Source organism: Penaeus japonicus, unplaced genomic scaffold (assembly GCF_977035675.1).
Source record: "Penaeus japonicus unplaced genomic scaffold, GWHDUDI00000001_assembly GWHDUDI00000027, whole genome shotgun sequence".
Classification (NCBI taxonomy): domain Eukaryota; kingdom Metazoa; phylum Arthropoda; class Malacostraca; order Decapoda; family Penaeidae; genus Penaeus; species Penaeus japonicus.
In genome coordinates, this window is record NW_028234429.1 from 19,774,498 (window position 1) to 19,782,115 (window position 7,618).

The 7,618-nt window shown below is 41.9% G+C and overlaps 1 long non-coding RNA gene across 2 annotated transcripts in view; it reads right to left on the reverse strand.

Annotated features, from left to right (window-relative positions):
* Nucleotides 1-668: 668 nt before the first annotated feature.
* Nucleotides 669-7,618, reverse strand: part of LOC122264461 (uncharacterized) — a 7,896-nt gene continuing 946 nt past the window's right edge. For both annotated transcript variants that reach the window (XR_006224211.2, XR_006224209.2), the window contains exons 2-5: nt 4,963-5,115; nt 4,438-4,553; nt 3,472-3,587; nt 669-2,504 (exon numbers count right to left, since the gene is read on the reverse strand). This is a non-coding gene — a long non-coding RNA (uncharacterized LOC122264461). The remainder of the gene's footprint in view (nt 2,505-3,471; nt 3,588-4,437; nt 4,554-4,962; nt 5,116-7,618) is intronic.

A 7,618-nucleotide genomic window follows, 5' to 3' on the forward strand; every position in this document is an offset into this window, starting at 1 on the left:
ACCTACCCCTAGACGTAAGCATGCCTACTTTAGGAGCCTTTCCCCTAATTCTTTACCACGATGGTTAGCAATCCTGCATCTGCCCTTGCATTTTCACGACGGACAGAGTCGGTGCATCTCATTATGATCCTCATAGCCTTATCTTTTATGTCAAGTGTGTCGTATGCATGTGATAATGTCTGGCAGATCTTATTAGCAAGATGTAGAGCTTCCAGAGTGAAATTACAAAAGAGCTGGAGCTCCTACTCCGCGGCAAGTTGAGGCGGACATCGGAGGACGACTGGAGAGCTTGCGTCTAGTATGTGTAATGGCCAATTACATCAGAGTGCCTGTAGTAGGTGACATGGAGGCCAATGTTGCGTTAAAGTATAAGAAACATAATACTAATAATTACATATTTTCGAAACGACTATACCAATTACTGAAAAAAAATAAAAATAGGTGTAATGTTTACTTATATTGAACAAAGAAAAATATTTCAGCCGAGTAAAACAAACTTGGTTGAACAAATCCATGTTTCAAATTGTTTCCCCTTCTGTCATAAACAGTGGACATTGCAAATTATTGTCATTACTAGTGCACATTAATCGACCCCTAGAGGTATGTAGTTGTGAATATTAAGGTTTTTAATTTAGAATTGGAATGGACTCGGGTTAGAATGAAACACATTTCAACATTACATATTTATTATAATCAAATAATTGTTACACAAGGCAAAATTATTCTAAATCTGCAAAATAATCGTGCAAGAACAACCACGGGGAATAGGCAGCGTAACAAAAGCCGCTTCTCTTGTCTGACCCTTGACAGTAGAAGGTCCTTATCAAAGAAATAAACCTTAAGAAATAGATAACCCCCTCTTAAACATTTATTTATGGGCAAGAATAAATAAATCTCATTCAACCTTAGAATCAAATCAAGAATAAGGAAAACCACCAAAAACAAAAAATAATTACCAAGTATGGCCGTCGGGGAGTACCTAAGGAAAGTCGAACCTCCGTTCATACCACCGAACGAAACTTGAACCTCGACCAAATAAGCGAGTCCTCACCTCACAAGTGTTCGAATTAAGCGATGTATTTCCACACGATATCTTATGCGTGATCTTTAACAATCTTTAATTATAATAATTTTCCCCTCTATACATGTCCCCCAACAAGTATCTAACCCATGATAGCTACGAAATTTACTACTGGATTATCTGCAAAGGATGTCTACGCAACAAATCTTGTCCCTATATCATCCTGGCCAGCAATATACACTATCCGAAATCGGAAAGACAAAACACAAAGACTAACGAACAACCCTTATTATTTCTAGACTTTGCACTGTTGATGTAAATCATTCGTTCGTGGTCTACCTCCAAGATAAACTTTGTGCCGGATAGAATAGTACCGGAATCTAGTACCCGCGAGAGCTTTGACTAAGCATTCCCTTTCCACTGGAGAGTAACGTCGCTCTCGATCTAGAAACTTCGAGCTTGCGTATATGACTGGGCAAGGAATGTCTATCAACGTACTGCAGTGATATCGCCCTGACACCATAGTTAGGGCGCATCAATTCTGAGGGCGAAAGATAGATAAGGTCCGGCAATTTAAAGAGCGGGTTCAGTGGCCATAAATTAAGTCTCTCAAATTTACTTTCTTCCAATTTACGCCAAAAAAGGTTCACTGATATTCCTCCCGAGCATATCAGATAGTAGAATTGTTAGGTCAGAAATATTTGGTATGAACATTCTATGATATCAAATAATTTCCAGAAACTTTAAGGCTTTCGTTACAAATGCGCATTGAGAAGAGATTCAACTTTACTGTACTGCGGTTTTAGACTATGGCCATCAACAATAAATCCAAAATAATAACTAAACTCAAACCTACACTGACAAATATCAAAATAAAAACGATATTACTCAACCCAGACACTACAAGTCTCATCACCGTGATATCTGAAGCACCTGCAGCCACTAAACCAAAGCCAAGTCTTGTACATTCCATCGGGCCTCTGTGGGTAGGAGTAATAGTTAAAGACATTGCACTTTCTGAAAGTGGAATCTGATAATAAACGTTCGTTAAATCAATCTGAAAAGTATCGTGCACCTGAAAACTTAAACAACTTTTCCTCCATACTGCAAGACGGCTCAGCATGGAACACAGTGATGGAAATAATTGCACGAAAATCAATAGCCATGCGATAGGTTTCATCGGCTTGCTTGTTTACCATGACGATTGGGGAGCAATAGGGTGGGGAGGACAGTCTTATAATTCCTTGTTCATAAAACTTTTCTACTTCTTTGAAATGAGGTTGGTGGTTAACTCTATGTTTAATCAAAGACATCACAAAAAGAATGAATTAAATCCTTGATATCCTCTTTACACGGACTCAAATTTGATAATTGATTCCCATCATTTATATCAAACTGTATCGGATTCCACTTTACCGTCAGTAGTCAGGAGCAGCTTATCCACTCCACCAGAATCATCTTCCACTAAGCACACATGGACCGTCTAGAAAAAGTTCAAGATTAGTCACCACCTCGCTTAAGGTCTGAGCTTTCCTAACATCGCTTATATGGTAAAGACTCAAACGCAAGTTCACACGATAAAGTTTGAGTGATTATTTTATCTATCAAAAAACTCACTTTATTCTTTTGTTCAAGAGGAGGAAATTCATCTCTCTAAGACATGAGTAATATATCTATCTGATCAGGGAGTAAGAGATTTTAGATCAAAGTATAAACGATACCTAGATTAACTGATAACATTTTGAGCAGCAATCTTGGTACAATCAGCTGATATATCCTTCAGTTCGAAAATAAACTGGTATATGGAATGTTGATCCTTGGATTTCCTCTACAAAACTCTCAATATTGACAATGGCCCCCTGACGGCACGACCATAAGGCAACTCGAAGGGAGAAAATCCTATACGGTCGCTAGGGATTTCTCTCTGAGCAAAAAAAGAAAAAAAAAAAAAAAAAAGGTATAAGGTATCGATGCAACTTTTTTAGAATTTTCTAGGCATGCCTTACCTAATGATGCCCTCATCAGTCTACTGTGGAAACTCTATTCTACCGTTAGAACTTGGGTGGCAAGGACTAATTTATGGAAGTCGACCAATTCTTTGAAGGTACTTTGCGTATCCCTGTCTGAGCGTATCTCCCTGGGCATTCCTGCTCGGGAGGAAATCACTAGTAAAGATTCGGCTACAGATACCGAATTAATCTCCTTCAGCGGAAGAGCATCAGAAAATTCAGCGGCGAAATCTATCGAAGTTAAAATATATTTATGACCCTGGGAGGATGCTGGAGTCAAGGGACCGACAATCACGACCCGAGAGAAAGGTTCAGTCACAATAGGTATTAGTTGTAATAGAGCTGGTTTAGTCTGCCCTTACTAGACACACACTGGCACTTACTTCTGCAGTAATCTCTTATGTCGGCCCCCGTTCCAGGCCCATATAATAGTTCTCTTACCTTTATCTCTTACAGCAAGAGAAATATCCCGTAAGGGGACTTTCGTGACACTGAGAATAATCTTCCGACAAGGAGCAGGTACAACCAGAGATGATTTACCAATCCATTCGCGAGATCTGGAATTGATACATGGGCGGTAGATCAGTCCATTCATCACTTCATTATAATAAACCAGTCGCCATGCAGGGTATCAGTTTTACCAGCATTTACTTTTATAAACTCAGGTGTGATATCAAGAGGTTTTAACTTAGGTAACACTAAGGGATGAACTCTCTTGATCTTAGTTGATCTAGTCTCAACAGATTGTACATACTCAACAGTACTATTATTAAAGATTATTAATATCATTTTAACATTACATTTTAACATTATCACTTAAGACAAAATCAGTCTAATTCAATTATGTTCATTATATTTTCACCTTTAGCAGTCCTTCATTTTTTAAATTCTATTTCAAATTTCAAACGTGTCTCAATAGAGTATGTTCAGACGAGCAGAATTCTTGACAGGGTTACTAGTAACAGCATTAAGGTTGTTAGGGTCCTTAGCGCTGAAATATTCCTAATCAATACAGAGCAAAACCTAATAGGAACCCTGACAGCTTTTACCCACCCAGTATAATATTGAAATCGTATGTAACATTTAATAAGAAATGAATCTCAGCGAGCAAAATGATCTGATGCTTTAGTCCGATGACATCACTATATATCAACGTCAGGGAGCAACTGTTTACCAACAAAAACACATGAAAAGAGACCCAAGAGCCATTGGTGGTGCTTTCTAGAAGTTTAAGAATTTACGCGGGTCAATTATCACCAAAAGTAAAGTTGACGGTGTTTGGAAAGCAAGAGGTTCCTTAGGACAACGTGGCATGATGTGTCCCACTTCACCACAGCCACGGCGTGTTACTTTATTTAGCCTGAGGCTCTTCTGAAAACAAATGCTTAATCTGGACAATCCTCTTACCTTTGTAGGGGCCGGCGTTCGATCTCGGGTAAGACGCATGTGAGGAAGCCCAAGTATCTGTGAGCTTCGTAGCTTCAACAAGAGTAGAAATGACGTTTTCTTTCAGAAACGTATGTCTGGGGAAACAAGATTTCAATCATTGTAAGGTTTATCTACGTCATTAGCTTCTACCCATAAATCGAAGGTAAATTTTCCGAATAACGCCGCGTTACGAAATACCATCGACACCACTTTTATGGTATTTAGTGACGCGGCATTATTAGGAAAATTTACCCTACCTTCTTATCTGAGTTATAACAAAACTTTCAAGAAGACTTAAATAAAATCATAATCTTTAGTTATTTTTCTTATCTATATTCAATTGTCTTCCGAATTGTACTAGAATTGTGTTAGAAATAAAGAAATATCATCACTATCAAGAAACACAGGTAAGCTAGGTCTCAGAGTATCATCACTAAACACGGAGCTGATGGAGGTATTACGGGAACGAATTTTAGTCATTTCAAGTTCATGAGAAAGACGTACCTATGGTTTTCGACTTTGATTTGCAATTTCTGAAACTCGCACTCTTCAGTTCTTCTTTCCCTGTAAAATGCTTGTTATTCATTCACGTAAAACCGGACACAGCATCACCTAAGAATCCTAGTGCCTCTGCCTGCCTCAAAAGTGTCTCAAAATCTGCCGTCATAAAAAAGAAAGAAAATATTACACAACGTAAAAGTTTCACAAATTATATAGTAATACGAAGTCATATACAGAATAAACAAACCTCATCTCCGGGTGAGGGGAGGCCTGATCACAAAATGGCTCCCATAATAAAGACGGTAAATATTTCACCAACCCAGAGACGTCCATTCCTACTCATTGGTATGGTCTCGGGTTATAGTGAAACATGTATTTCAACATTGCACATTTATTATATATATAATAATCACTCGAGACAAAATTAATCGAATTCAAATATGTTCATTATCTTTTCACCTTTAGCAAAATCCTTCCTTTTTGAAATTCTTCTTCAGAATTCATTACTTTCACTTTAATTAAAGTAACTTAGTCTGCCACTGCATCCACTTCATCCGTACCACAATCAGCTGCAACATACTCGTGCAGGAACAACCACGGGGAACAGGGAACGGGGAATGAGGAACAAGGAACGGGAACAGGAAACGAGGAACGGGAAACGAACGGGGAACGAGGAACGGGAACAGGAAACGAACGGGGAACGAGGAACGGGGAGCGGAAAACGAGGGACGGGGAACGAGGAATGGGGACGGGGAATGAGGAACGGGGAACAAGGAACGGGAACAGGAAACGAGGAACGGGAAACGAACGGGGAACGAGGAACGGGGAGCGGAAAACGAGGGACGGGGAACGAGGAATGGGGACGGGGAATGAGGAACGGGGAACAAGGAACGGGAACAGGAAATGAGGAACGGGAAACGAACGGGGAACGAGGAACGGGGAGCGGAAAACGAGGGACGGGGAACGAGGAATGGGGACGGGGAATGAGGAATGGGGAACAAGGAACGGGAAAGGGGGCGAGGAACGGGGAACATGAACGGGAAACAAGGAATGGGAACGGGGGTAAATTTTCCGAATAACGCCGCGTCGCTAAATACCACAAAAGTGGTATTGATGGATTCCTCTCAACCTCTACTATTCATATATAGTGAAATTAATGAGCGCTTGCACCCCTGAAGCCCACAATCTGGGTCCCGATAGTAGGGGAGGGCATGAAGTAGATCAAGGAAATTGCGGGGTAAAATATGAATTCCGGCCATATTTCGTATGCAAAATCTTAACCAATTACCTACCTAACTTTGCTTAGGTTTGAAGTTTGCCCTAGCCAAGGGGGGGCTTCGCCCCCCCCCTGGACCCCTCCTTTTTAAGGCACTTCGTGCTACCTCGTGCTACTTCGGTGTCACGAAAACCTTAACCCTTAACTACCTACCTCACTTTCCCTAGTTTTGAAGTCAGCCTTTGCGAAGAGGGAGCTATGCCCCCCTGTGGATCTCCCCTATTCAGGGCACTTCGTGATACTTATGATGCGTAATTAGTCCTGTAGATGAAAATGCCGCGACACGGATAACCCTCACACTGCGCCATGATGACAGCAACTGAGTCTTCGTCTCATATATTCCTCAGGATAGGAAACTAGGACCGATGATGACGCGACCACTCTATAGAGGGCACTATAATTATACTGTAATTAATGGGGAATATTGCGCCATCTGTTGAGAGAACATAACAGCACATGCAGGTAATTCCTTGGGGGTTTCCAGTCCCCAGCTTGCTACTATCCGTAAATACGTAAACACAGCCATGTTTGAATTTCAGGGCGAGGATGGTGGATTCGGGATATCTTGCCCAAGGTATGTTGCACGAAGTGCCCTAAAAAAAAGGGGGGGGGGGGGTCCAGGGAGGGGCGAAGCCCCCCTTTGGCTAGGGATTAATTCAAAACTAGGCAAAGTTAGGTAGGTCATTGGGTTAAGATTTCGCAAGCGAAATATGCCCCGAAGTAGGACGAGGTAGCACGAAGTGCCTTAAGAAAAGAGACCCAGATTGTGGGGTCCAGGGGTGCAAGCGCTCATTAATTTCACTATATATGAATAGTAGAGGTTGAGAGGGATCCATCGATACCACTTTTGTGGTATTTCGTAACGCGGCGTTATTCGGAAAATTTACCGGAACGGGAAACGAGGAACGGGAAACGAGGAACGGGAAACGAGGAACGAGGAACGGGGAACAAGGAATGGGAACGGGAACGGGAAACGAGGAACAAGGAATTGGAACGGGAACGGGAAACGAGGAACGGGGAACAAGGAATGGGAACGGGAAACGAGGAACAAGGAATTGGAACGGGAACGGGAAACGAGGAACGGGAAACAAGGAACGGGAACGGGAAACGAGGAACGGGGAACAAGGAATGGGAACGGGAAACGAGGAACAAGGAATGGGAACGGGAAACGAGGAACAAGGAATGGGAACGGGAACGGGAAACGAGGAACGGGGAACAAGGAATGGGAACAGGAAACGAGGAACGAGGAACGAGGAACAAGGAACGGGAACGGGAAACGAGGAACGGGGAACAAGGAATGGGAACGGGAAACGAGGAACGAGGAACGGGGAACAAGGAATGGGAACGGGAACGGGAACGGGAAACGAGGAACGGGGAACAAGG